The 10,844-nt window shown below is 40.1% G+C and overlaps 1 long non-coding RNA gene across 1 annotated transcript; it reads right to left on the reverse strand.

Moving 5' to 3' along the window:
• Window positions 1-1,335: 1,335 nt before the first annotated feature.
• LOC116507046 lies at window positions 1,336-10,595 on the reverse strand. The gene is made up of 5 exons (XR_004255140.1): window positions 10,508-10,595; window positions 8,342-8,428; window positions 7,239-7,303; window positions 4,122-4,198; window positions 1,336-1,653 (listed from the first exon to the last, which is right to left on the reverse strand). It is a non-coding gene; the product is annotated as an uncharacterized LOC116507046 (long non-coding RNA).
• Window positions 10,596-10,844: the final 249 nt, after the last annotated feature.

Consider the following 10,844-nt stretch of genomic DNA (forward strand, 5'->3'; position numbering starts at 1 on the left):
ACGGCATATAGGTTGAAACAAGGAGGGTTTACAAAGTTAGAAAGGTAGGCAAAGTATAATACATTGGTTGATGTAAACTACTTAAACCATGTTCCTTTCCCCCTTTTTATCTCATGTCTTAATCCCTTTGACTTAACTACTTTTCAGTCCCTTTCTTTGCTGTTGATAATATTGTTTATCCCGAAAGGAAGTGTGTGTGTGTGTGTGTGTGTGTGTGTGTGTGTCCAACATTGTTTCCTTCATAAACCACTTAACAATAGATTTTTCTAGTTCAAGCTTTAACAGTTTAAAACAGACAATATGGATAGAGCCCCCCCCTTCTTTAACTAGTGATAGTTAATAACTCTTTTTTTGTTGCAATGCAGGTAATTTTTGTTGATGCCACACTGTAAGCAACAATTCAGCAATGCCTCTCTTAAGAGTTTATGACCATGTATTTTTATATTCGGTTAAGAAGACGATTGAGACAATCCCTTCAATTTTATTCTGAATTTTGGGGGGTGGCAAATGTAAGAGGGAAACCATTTGTCTTCTCATTTCTTGAAATAAACTATCTCCTGAAAATACCATATTTTCCATCTATAAGACACCCTCATGCCTAGGACTCCACACACACACACATTTTTCTTACCCAAATTCAGAAATCAATATTTTAAACATTAATAAATAAAACACATTTATTTTGCAGAGTAAGTCATTTGCATACCAATGCTGGTATTTATTTCTTTTGTTTTCTGAAATTTTTATGGGCTCAGAATGCTTTGACATTACCTCTCCCTGTTGCATTTGGGCACTGGCTACACGCTCTCCGCAGCATCAGCTGATGTCAGTTACATAAGGTGTTGTGGCCCAGCAGGAGCCGTTGGAGCTGCAAACAGACTCCAACAGTGAGGGGCCTTACGAGTCGGCTCTGGAAGAGGTGAAGGACCCTAGATATGTTCCGACTCCGAGCAGGGCACACCAGGAGGCGCCTGAGGCATGGAGCAGCAGTGAGAGCCGAAGGGAGTGTGCTCATGACATCAGGCCTTGGAGTAGTGACGAGGGGACAAGGGAGGTGGTCCTCGATGCCAGGCAACGCCGGGCAGATCGACAGAGAAAACAGCTACGCAGTTACAAAAGATAATTGGACTCAGCTGGTTGTAATTAGGCTCCTCTCAAGGTTGTATTTAAGGAGGGACTCAGGGAGGAGTCTGATTTGCAGGATTCAACTTCATTCATAACGCTGGAGAAGCTGTTATCTGTCTACGTCAAAGTCTGAGTTGCTGCCAAGGTTCTTATCTGTTTGTTTATGCTTGGGCTTTCAGCCACCGAAGTTTATGTTTCCTGTTCATTAAAGTGCTGTGAAATTCCAGTTAAGCTTGTCTCGGCATTCGTTACTGGATGGAGGAGGGGGTCAGAACACATAAGGCTCATGATTGGAGGAAATCTGTTAGCTTGTCTCGGCAACCGACAATTTCGCTCATGAGGCTTGTTTGCAGAGATAAGGTATCAGCAATTTCGCAACCGCAGTTGTCCTCTCTGCCCGCTCCCCATGTATAAGACACCCCTCCATTTTTAGGTAAATATTTTTAAGAAAAAGTATCATCTTATACATTGGAAATATACTGTACTTCTTTGTATATTCATCCCATTTGTGACTTCAGAACAACATATCTGTAATATAACAAGAAAGCCCACAATGAAACCTTTAAAGGATTACAGTTTCAAACAAATGTTTTAGTTATTGCCCTAACTTCCTTCTAGAAATAGAAGACCTTAGCTGCCTCTGAAATTGAAATATTTCTTTGGAATTATGCAGGATAGAGGGAATTGGCTACAAATGGAACAAGATTTGCTAGAAATTGTGTTACTTGTGTTATAAAATAGTCTCTTAGGAGCCTAGCAAGTTAAGTAGTAATCACACGAGTCATTCCGAAAACAATACTTTGAATAAACTCTCCATTAATGAAGGTGATATACTCAGAAGAAAATCAACAAATGGCCTAATACTAACTAAATCATATTTTCTCTGTATACCTTTCAGCAGTTCAGAAGCCTAATGGCAGCACTGAATTATAAATACAGTCAGAATGACCACCATTGCTTGAAAATAAAAGCATGTTTTATTTGATATATTCGTATTCATACTAGTGTTTAAGATTGTAGAAGAGTGTGAATGAGAATTAATGTATAGAGCTGCTAGATTTGAGCTGCCAAAATTAGGACAACTACTTGATGGCAGGAAAGAGACTTAGAAAACTTGAATGCTTTGCTGGTGTCATCCTGATTTTTGAAATTCAGAACGTTTAGCCACACCAATATATGATTTAATTATCTTTTCTTCTGTAGGCTAAATACTTAGAATGTGGTGTCCAAATCATAGCTTTATGGATTCTAGAAACACAACTAATTTCAGAAATAAAGCAAGATCATTACTCACATATACTAGTTCCGCATATCATAATTGGTGATATCTCTACTCATTGTCTAGTCAGTCTTTTCAGACAATACTACATAAACAATTCCAAAGACTGTTAATATGGTTCAATCTAAAACAGCATGGTGGCCTAGTTGTGAAGACACTCAACTCTGACTAAGAAGGTTGAAGTTCAATCCTAGGTAGCAGAAGATGTTTCTCTCCGTGACCCAACAAAAGCGCGAACGTCAAAAGCGTGCCGACAAAACCGCGGCGCTAAAACCGCGATGTCAAAAGCGTGCCAACAACAGCGCGCCAACAACAGCGCGCCGACAGAAGCGCGATTTAAGTTAAGGTAAGGTTTAGGGTTAGGTTTAGGGTTAGGGTTAGGTTTAGGGTTAGGTTAAGGGTTAGGTTACAGCGTGCTTCTGTCGGCGCGCTGTTGTCGGCGCTCATTAGTCGTACGGTTTGTCGGCGCAGTTTTGGTCACCGCGGTTTAGTCAGGTGCGCTTTTGTCGTTCGCAGCATTTGTGGTGGAACCGTTTCTCTCTTAGGATGCAAAGAAAAACACCTGTGAATGCACATAGGCTTCAGGAAGGCCATCCATCCAGTAAATATTCAACTCCATTCACAGGTCCCAAGTCTACCCCTATTAAGGGATTACAGTATCATAAAAAGAGAGCTAACATGGTTCAATCTATCAGGCTCCCTGACTTACTTTACCTTAATACTATCTATTTTTATTTCAAAATTTAAGCTAGAAACTAGCATCCTGCAGAGCAGAATGACTGCCCTATGATCAGCTTTATTGATAAATCTCTCTCTCTGTATCCTTCTAAAACATAGCTGGACATCGCCAAATGCTTTCACTAGTAGGAGAGATTTAAAAAATAACAGAATAGCAGGACACATCCCAGGAAGGAGATATTTCCATTTTGTTTTATTTTTTACTTAAAAGATGCATAAGCCACATAAGCAGGCCAGCAGAAGAATATGGCTCACAACACATTGCCCTGCTATAATCTGGGCAGTTGTACAAGAAATAATTGCCATCTTTGGAATATTTCACCCTACGTGAATTCTGCCCAATTGTTTAATTTGCTGTGGAAGTTCAGTTCAGACTATCCCTAATGCAGATAACATTGTTTGAAGTGTGAGTCTTCAAATGTGATCTGACACATCACAGCACTTTTTCCTTTTTGTTAATTTTAGGAAATGTTAATGATTAGCTCTAGGGTTTAATTGAAAGAGATTCAAGTCCATGATTAAGCTTGTACTCAATTGAGCCATTAGAGTTAGAACATTGCCACGTTTGCTTAATAGCTAACAATAGCTGAATATATATTATCGGTACTAAACAGAAAGCTGAATCTTAATATATTGACCCCTAAAAATATCTAATTAGCTTTCCTTTCTTCATTTGCTGACTTGTAAGATGATGAAGTATAAAGTCTACTGGAAACTTGGACCTGGAATTAAAATGAACTGAAAAATCAGCATGAGTGGGTTATTTTATTAGGAGAAACCCTAATTTTATTGAACGTTTGTGCTGAGATTCAATCAGCATAGTGTTTCTATTTAGATGCTCATCAGTTTATTACAGAGAAGTTTAGGAAGGTTCTGAGTATCCCTGTGGCATTTGGGTAGGTGAGGAAACACTTTTCTTAAAAGCTTGCAAGCAAAATCAGGATGTTTTCAGTGTTGTGAATCACTGCCCAAGCCTCACCTCTGCTCCAAAGCTTACTGGGGCAGGAGAAGACAATCCCAAAGCGTAGTAGAATGCATTTTTATTTCTTCTGAGTGCTGGAAAAAAAAAGGGAAAATGGAAAGCTGATTCTTTGAACCTTAGTTCCCGTGAGGATAGGCCCTACAGCAGGTTTAAGAAACCTTGTGAGGCAAGAGACACATTTTGAATTTGAAGAGCATTTTGTGAGCATATTTACAAACTGAGGTAGTTTGGGAGAAATGCCAGTTTTACAAAATGGTTGCCATTGTGGGGAAGAGCCACAGGATTGTGACTATAGACAGCAGCAGGGGTGGGTTTCAGGTGGTTCGCTGCGGTCCCCCGCGAACCGGTTGGTCGGCAAACCCGGAAGTAAGTAACTTCCGGGAACGCCGAAGGGCCCACCCACCCACCCGCGTTTCTTACCCGGTTTTGACGAGTTCTGCGCTTCCACGCATGCGCAGGATGCATACAGCGCCTGCGCGATCCTCCAGGAGCAGCTGGAGCATCGCACAGATGCTAGTACGCATGCGTGCACTGCGCGCGTGCACGAGGATTGCCGCCGGCCCTGTTCCAACTGAAACGGTTGGAACGGGCAAGAAACCCACCCCTGAACAGCAGCCACAATTCCTACAAGCAAACAAGCCAAAAGGGTGCTCTCTCTACTATCCCAGCAACACCTTCTTTGGGCCTGAAGACATTACTGAAGGTGAGATGATGTTAGAGGCTGATGCTTGCTTTGGAAAGGAAGAAGAAAAATAGAAGAGGAAGAATCCTTCCCTTCGTTTCCCTGTTGCACCTTCTTCTTGCTCTTGCTACTCCTAATTGGAGAAGAAGTGGGGAGATAAATATGTTCAGATGTGATAGAAGTAGGGATGGCTTTGAGATTGTTAGCAGGCATCTAAGCACTGGGTGGCTTAGTAGCTAAGATGATGAGCTTGTTGATCGAAAGGTCAGCAGTTTGAATCCCTTGCGCCGTGTAATGGAGTGAGCTCCCATTACTTGTCCCAGCTTCTGCCAACCTAGCAGTTCGAAAGCACGTAAAATGCAAGTAGAAAAATAGGCACCACCTATTGGGAAGGTAATAGCGTTCTGTGTGCCTTCGGGATTTAGTCATGACAGCCATGTGACCATGGAGATGTCTTGGACAGCATTGACTCTTTGACTTTGAAATGGAGATGAGCACCATCACCCCTGGAGTTGGGAATGACTGGCACATATGTGTGAGGGAAACTTTTTCCTTTATCCTTAAGCACTGGGATAGAGATGGATAATGCTCTATTTGACTTGGAAACATTTCTGGATTTTGCTCACTTTGTCCAAACCCAGTCAACACAAACATTTTAAGAGTCACTTCTTCCCAATCACATGCCAGTGCACATATCTCTGGGGCAGAGCAAGTATCAGTCAGGAACTTGTGGCCATCTAAATTTGTCTTATAATTGTAAAGCTGTTAGCTGAATTATATACCACTCCGAATCATACTACACGGAGGGACATTCAGTTAGTGCTCAACTTATGACCATAATTGAGTCCAAAATTTCCACTGATAAGCAAAGCAGTTGTTAAGTGAATTTCTCTTAGTTCAGTACCTTTTTTGCACAGCTATTAAGTGAATCACTGCAGTTATTAAATTAACACAGGTGTGAAATGAATCTGGTTTCCCCATTGACTTTGCTTGACAGAAGCTCACAAAAGGTGATCACGTGACCCAGTACACTGCAACCATCATAAGTACATGTCAGTTGCCAAGCGTCTAAATTTTGATCACATGATCACGGAGAGGCTGCAGTGGTTCCAGGTGTGAAAAATGACCGTAAGTCATTTTTTTTCAATGCTCTAAGATCCCTAAAAAAATGATTGCAAGTCAGGGACTACCTGTATTAGTACTAGAATTAATTCACACTTGAATGCTGGAGTACAGTCTCCAACATCCTTTACTATCCGCCCAGTGGTGGGTTTCAAATTTTTTTAGAACCTCTTCTGTAGGTGTGGCCTGCTTTGTGGGAGTGGCTTGCCAGCCATGTGACTGGGTGGGCGTGACCAACTTGTAAAATGGGATGAAACTCAATTAACAACGCTCTTGCTTAGCAACCAAAATGTTGGCTCAGAAACTCTGGCATTTGAAGCACACAAGTCTTAAAGCTGTCAAGTTACAAGACACTCGCACCCCTAACCCTTTAGAAAAAAAAACTCCAGGGGTGTTCAAACTTGTCAGCTTTAAGACTTGTGGACTTCAACTCCCAGAATTCCTCCTCTCGCTCTTCATCTTGATGATGTGTGGACGGGCGGGGGGGAGGGAGCTGGAACCAGTTCTAAATGGCTTCTGTAGATTTGTGGAACCTCTTCTATAGAAGAGGTTAGAACTGGCAGGAACCCATCCCTGCATCCGCCACACTGGTTTGAGCTGCAGCGTTGTAGTTCATAAACGTGATGAGAACTGGAGATTTTCCACCTCCCTTCTAGAAATCAGATTCCATTAACAGCCACCCATTGTGTTAAAATCCCAACACATCTGCATTGTGCTTGTCTTATTGACATTAAATTTCTCATCTGCCATACTCAGTTCTGATTTTCCTATCTTTGATTTGATTTACAGGTTTTAATAAAATAAGTCTGAACATTTAGCAGACGCATATAAAATCAGACCTTGAACAATACAATTTCGCCATTCTATTTATGCATGGAAATCGGATGAGATGGTATTCTTCTTCAGTCTGCCACTTTGCTTGTAATAAAATGACTGGTTTATGGGAAATAAGGCCGTGCTCTCAGTACTTGACCTAGATTTATGATAGAACTTGTAAAAGTATTTGGTTTCAATAATCTGATGGATTAAACTCCATTCTTGTTAACATTTTGATAGACATCCGCTTTTGTAGGCATATAATTGCCAAAGGAGCAGTGCAAATATGGCTATTAAAATTAAAATTCAGACATGAAATAGTGCTATCTGCATCTAGCAATATCTATATCAACCTTTTTTATGTGATCAGGGAAAAAAAACATGACACCTTTTTTTTTTAAAAAAAAGAACAAAGTGGCTTAATCAAGAACTGAAGTTCTTTTTTAAAAGATGAAAAAAAGTCTATTCTGCTCACCTAAAGCAAAGAAACTTACCTTCTGCAGTATTTAGGTGCTGAGCACTCTCCTGTCTGTCTCATAAGAGGATTATAAAGTGCAAGCTTCAGAATAAAAGGAATATTAAAAAGAGTTATTAAAACTGACAATTTAATGCAAGCAATGTGGCATTAAACATTTCTTCCCTTCAGTGGCTGATATTGTAAATATAATTTTATTTCACTTGAATGTTGACTGGTCATTCTAAATGAGTGTTTGTTGTAGAAACCTTAGGCTGCCAAAAGTCATAATCCATAATCCAGGTTTGATTGCTTAATTCGGCTTTTGAAGGCTGGCACGAAAGACAAAGATATCTATTTTGCTAGGAATGGCTCTTATTCAGTTCTGCCATCAAGTTCACAGTAACCCAAATTATAAGCAGGTACTATTTAAATGTGACTTAAGTTTTTAAATATACAGTGTCTTCTTGCGCCATATCCATCCTCAGATGTTGGCGATCATGTTGGCAACCCTATTTTTATCAACAGCTGCACAAAAAAGTGCTGTTGAGTTTGTCCAAACCAATTCCTTAGATTTGAAGTCATGATGTTCTCCTTCTGCCCTGACCTCTACGCACTGAAAATTGAAAAGCAAGGATAGGCAACTTGTGGCATCCAGATGTTGCTGAATTAGAGTTCCCAGCAGCCAGCATGGTCAACCGAGAAGGGAATATTGGTGGTCCACAGATTCACTATGATTATTGTCAGATCATGGAAGTTCATCAGTAAATAAATGCTTGTTCATTCCAACACTGACACTGTATAATAGTGAAAGTTAGACCTTGAAAAAGCAGTAGTGATACCTTTGAGCCTCGATGTTGGAGAAGGGTATACCGTAGAGGGAAGACGAGGGAGGGAAAGACAACAACCAACAGCATGGTGGATGGACTCAAAACAATGAATGTGCCATTGGAAGACCTGAAAACCAGGTCAATGTAAGATTGTCCTGGGGTAGGTCCATCTATATGGTTATCTATGTGGTTGTTAAGAGTCAACACTGACTTGATGGCACATAATCAAATCAAATCAATTAATCCAATTTACTGTGTGGTCTTGAATTAATACCCAGCTATAAACCTGGGGGACCTTATAATAATGACTTACATTTCCAAATTCTCCAGCCAGCCAGAAGTGCCCATTAGAAATGTTGGATTATAATCCTTGAATACTGGAAATTCTCATTGAAAGCATCTGAAAAAAAAAAAAAACAGCAGGTGAGGAAGAGGGGTATATTCTTTTATAAAGTGCAAAAGGATTCTAGAGGCAAAAGGAGATTTGGATCCTGATCTATTAGAAGAAGAAAAATCCCCAGCTTTTTAATATGTATCTGTCTCATCAGTGCAGAGTCATTGCAGCGATTGGCATAATTTCTGCATATACTCTCAGAGACAGCAGGAGGGCTGTTAGCCCTCCTCTTCCTGGTTTCAATTGAAACTATACAGAGTGGCTTTCTGAGCCACTTTGTTGTCTAATATTCCAAAAGTATATTTGTTAAAACAAGATAAGACATGTGAAGTTCTTCATAATACATTAAAGTGAAGCAGAAGGGACTTTTTTTCCCCAACAAGCCATGAATTTTTAAAACTCACTAGCACTATAATATTATTGCTATAAGATGACTGCCCAGTGTTCTCTCCCTCCATAAACCTGAGAAAGGGAATTCAATCTAAGGAGCCAACCAACAACTGTAATCTAAAATCCATCTGGAAACTGTCTAAACCTTCATTTCAGAATTTCTGATCTTCACTGATATTTTCATTTCAGGGATAGACGGACGAAATTCTATCTTATTGATTAAATATGTCAACACTTCCATGTTATTTTTTATTAGGAGGTGATTGGATTACGATTAGAAGCAAGTGGGAATGTGGAACTTTCTTGGTCTTTGCAGAGCTAATCCGGAGAAAATTAAGGCCATATTGTCCGCGTGGTTCTGATCACTGAAACTCTTATGAAGGATTTTTTCCCCTCTCATTTATGGTATATGAGGATAGGAAAATCACTGGCGTGAGTTTAATGACGTCCCAATTCTACTGGGTAGATTAGTTCTTTGGTTTCTAGAGATATATCAAGCGGAAACATTGGGGTGTAGAATATAAAAATTACTTATTTACTAAATCCATCCAATCTGCATGCAGCTCAGGGCACCTTACATAAATAAAAGCAACAAATAAAATGGCATCAAATTTTACTTGAATGAAGGCTTTGAGGGATTCCGAAGGGCATTCAGCTATGCTTCACAATAATTTATCCTCCTTTTTTTCAACACTCTGTTATACCAGTAGCATGTCTTGTACTACTGAGTTACATCTACTCAGTAATAATTTCTTGATTGGAGGGCTCTCACAAAGGCTGCTATATAGTTTAAATCAGTGGTGGGTTTCAAAAATTGTTCGAACCTACTCTGTGGGTGTGGCCTCCTTTGTGGGAGTGGCTTGCTGCCCATGTGACTGGATGGGAGTGGCTTGCCGCCCATGTGACCGGATATGAAGATGCCGATGACACTTCTCAGAACCACCTTAAATTACTTCACACACAGCACTGGCATGCATAAGAATATGATGTAAACTTGTTTTTTAAAAGGCATCTTTGGTTTGCGTTAAAACAACTTCAACACACGAAATGTTCTGATTGCACCACAAACGCAGTAGTCATCCTTACCTTCCACAGAGGCATTGAGTTTTATAAATGTGAGCATGATAGTGTAGAATAATCATATCCAAGGACCAATGGTGGGTTTCAAAAATTTTGGAACCTCTTCTGTAGGTGTGGCCTGCTTTCCGGGCCCACTGCTGGAACCTCTTCTAACCAGTTCGGTAGATTTGATGAACCGGTTCTACCGAATAGGTGCAAACTGGTAGGAACCCACCTCTGGTTTAGATCTAGTTTAGAATTATTTAAAAGAATTATTTAAAAGCTCAAAGTCATAAGCAGACTGGCTTCAGTACACAATGTGTTTTGCATTTTTCACTGTCTAAATTTTCCATTGGAAATAAAATATTAGAGGCCTGGTCTTGGGTAGTTTGTTTTATAGTATACTTTTTTGCTGAGAAGGAGTACCATTCAGGGGGAAAATGTTACCGGTTCGGACTGGTTCACCTGAACCGGTAATTTTAAAAAAAATGCTACCAGTTCAGCCAAACTGGTATTTTTGACGATCAGCTATGACACACAATTTATATTAGCTAGAATTGTTGGATTTCCTGCTTTCTAGCTAATCTAAATTGTGTGGCACAGCAGATTCCCTCCCTCCCCCACTGTTCTACTTACCTTTGCAGACTCTGAAGGCTTCAAAAATGTTCTTTTTTTAGCACTGTGCGGGCACACCTGAGACATTCATGCGCGCAAAACACGCTCTCTGTAGCAGAGTCCAAACTGGTCACAGACTTCAGAGGATTTCACCGCTGCTAACATGTATGTTTGCCTTGTCTCTGATCTCGCTCTGTTTATCTAAACTTATTAAATCTCTAAGTGACCCTGTGGCAGGTCAACTGGAGCCTTGCTTTATAACTGGGGTCTGATTCTCAGCCTAATACCCTCCCATTTTTATTAGATTCTTTCTTTTGAGAATTTTTTTATTGTTTTAGTTAAACAAAACACAACAAAG

Source organism: Thamnophis elegans, chromosome 4, assembly GCF_009769535.1.
Source record: "Thamnophis elegans isolate rThaEle1 chromosome 4, rThaEle1.pri, whole genome shotgun sequence".
Taxonomy (NCBI): domain Eukaryota; kingdom Metazoa; phylum Chordata; class Lepidosauria; order Squamata; family Colubridae; genus Thamnophis; species Thamnophis elegans.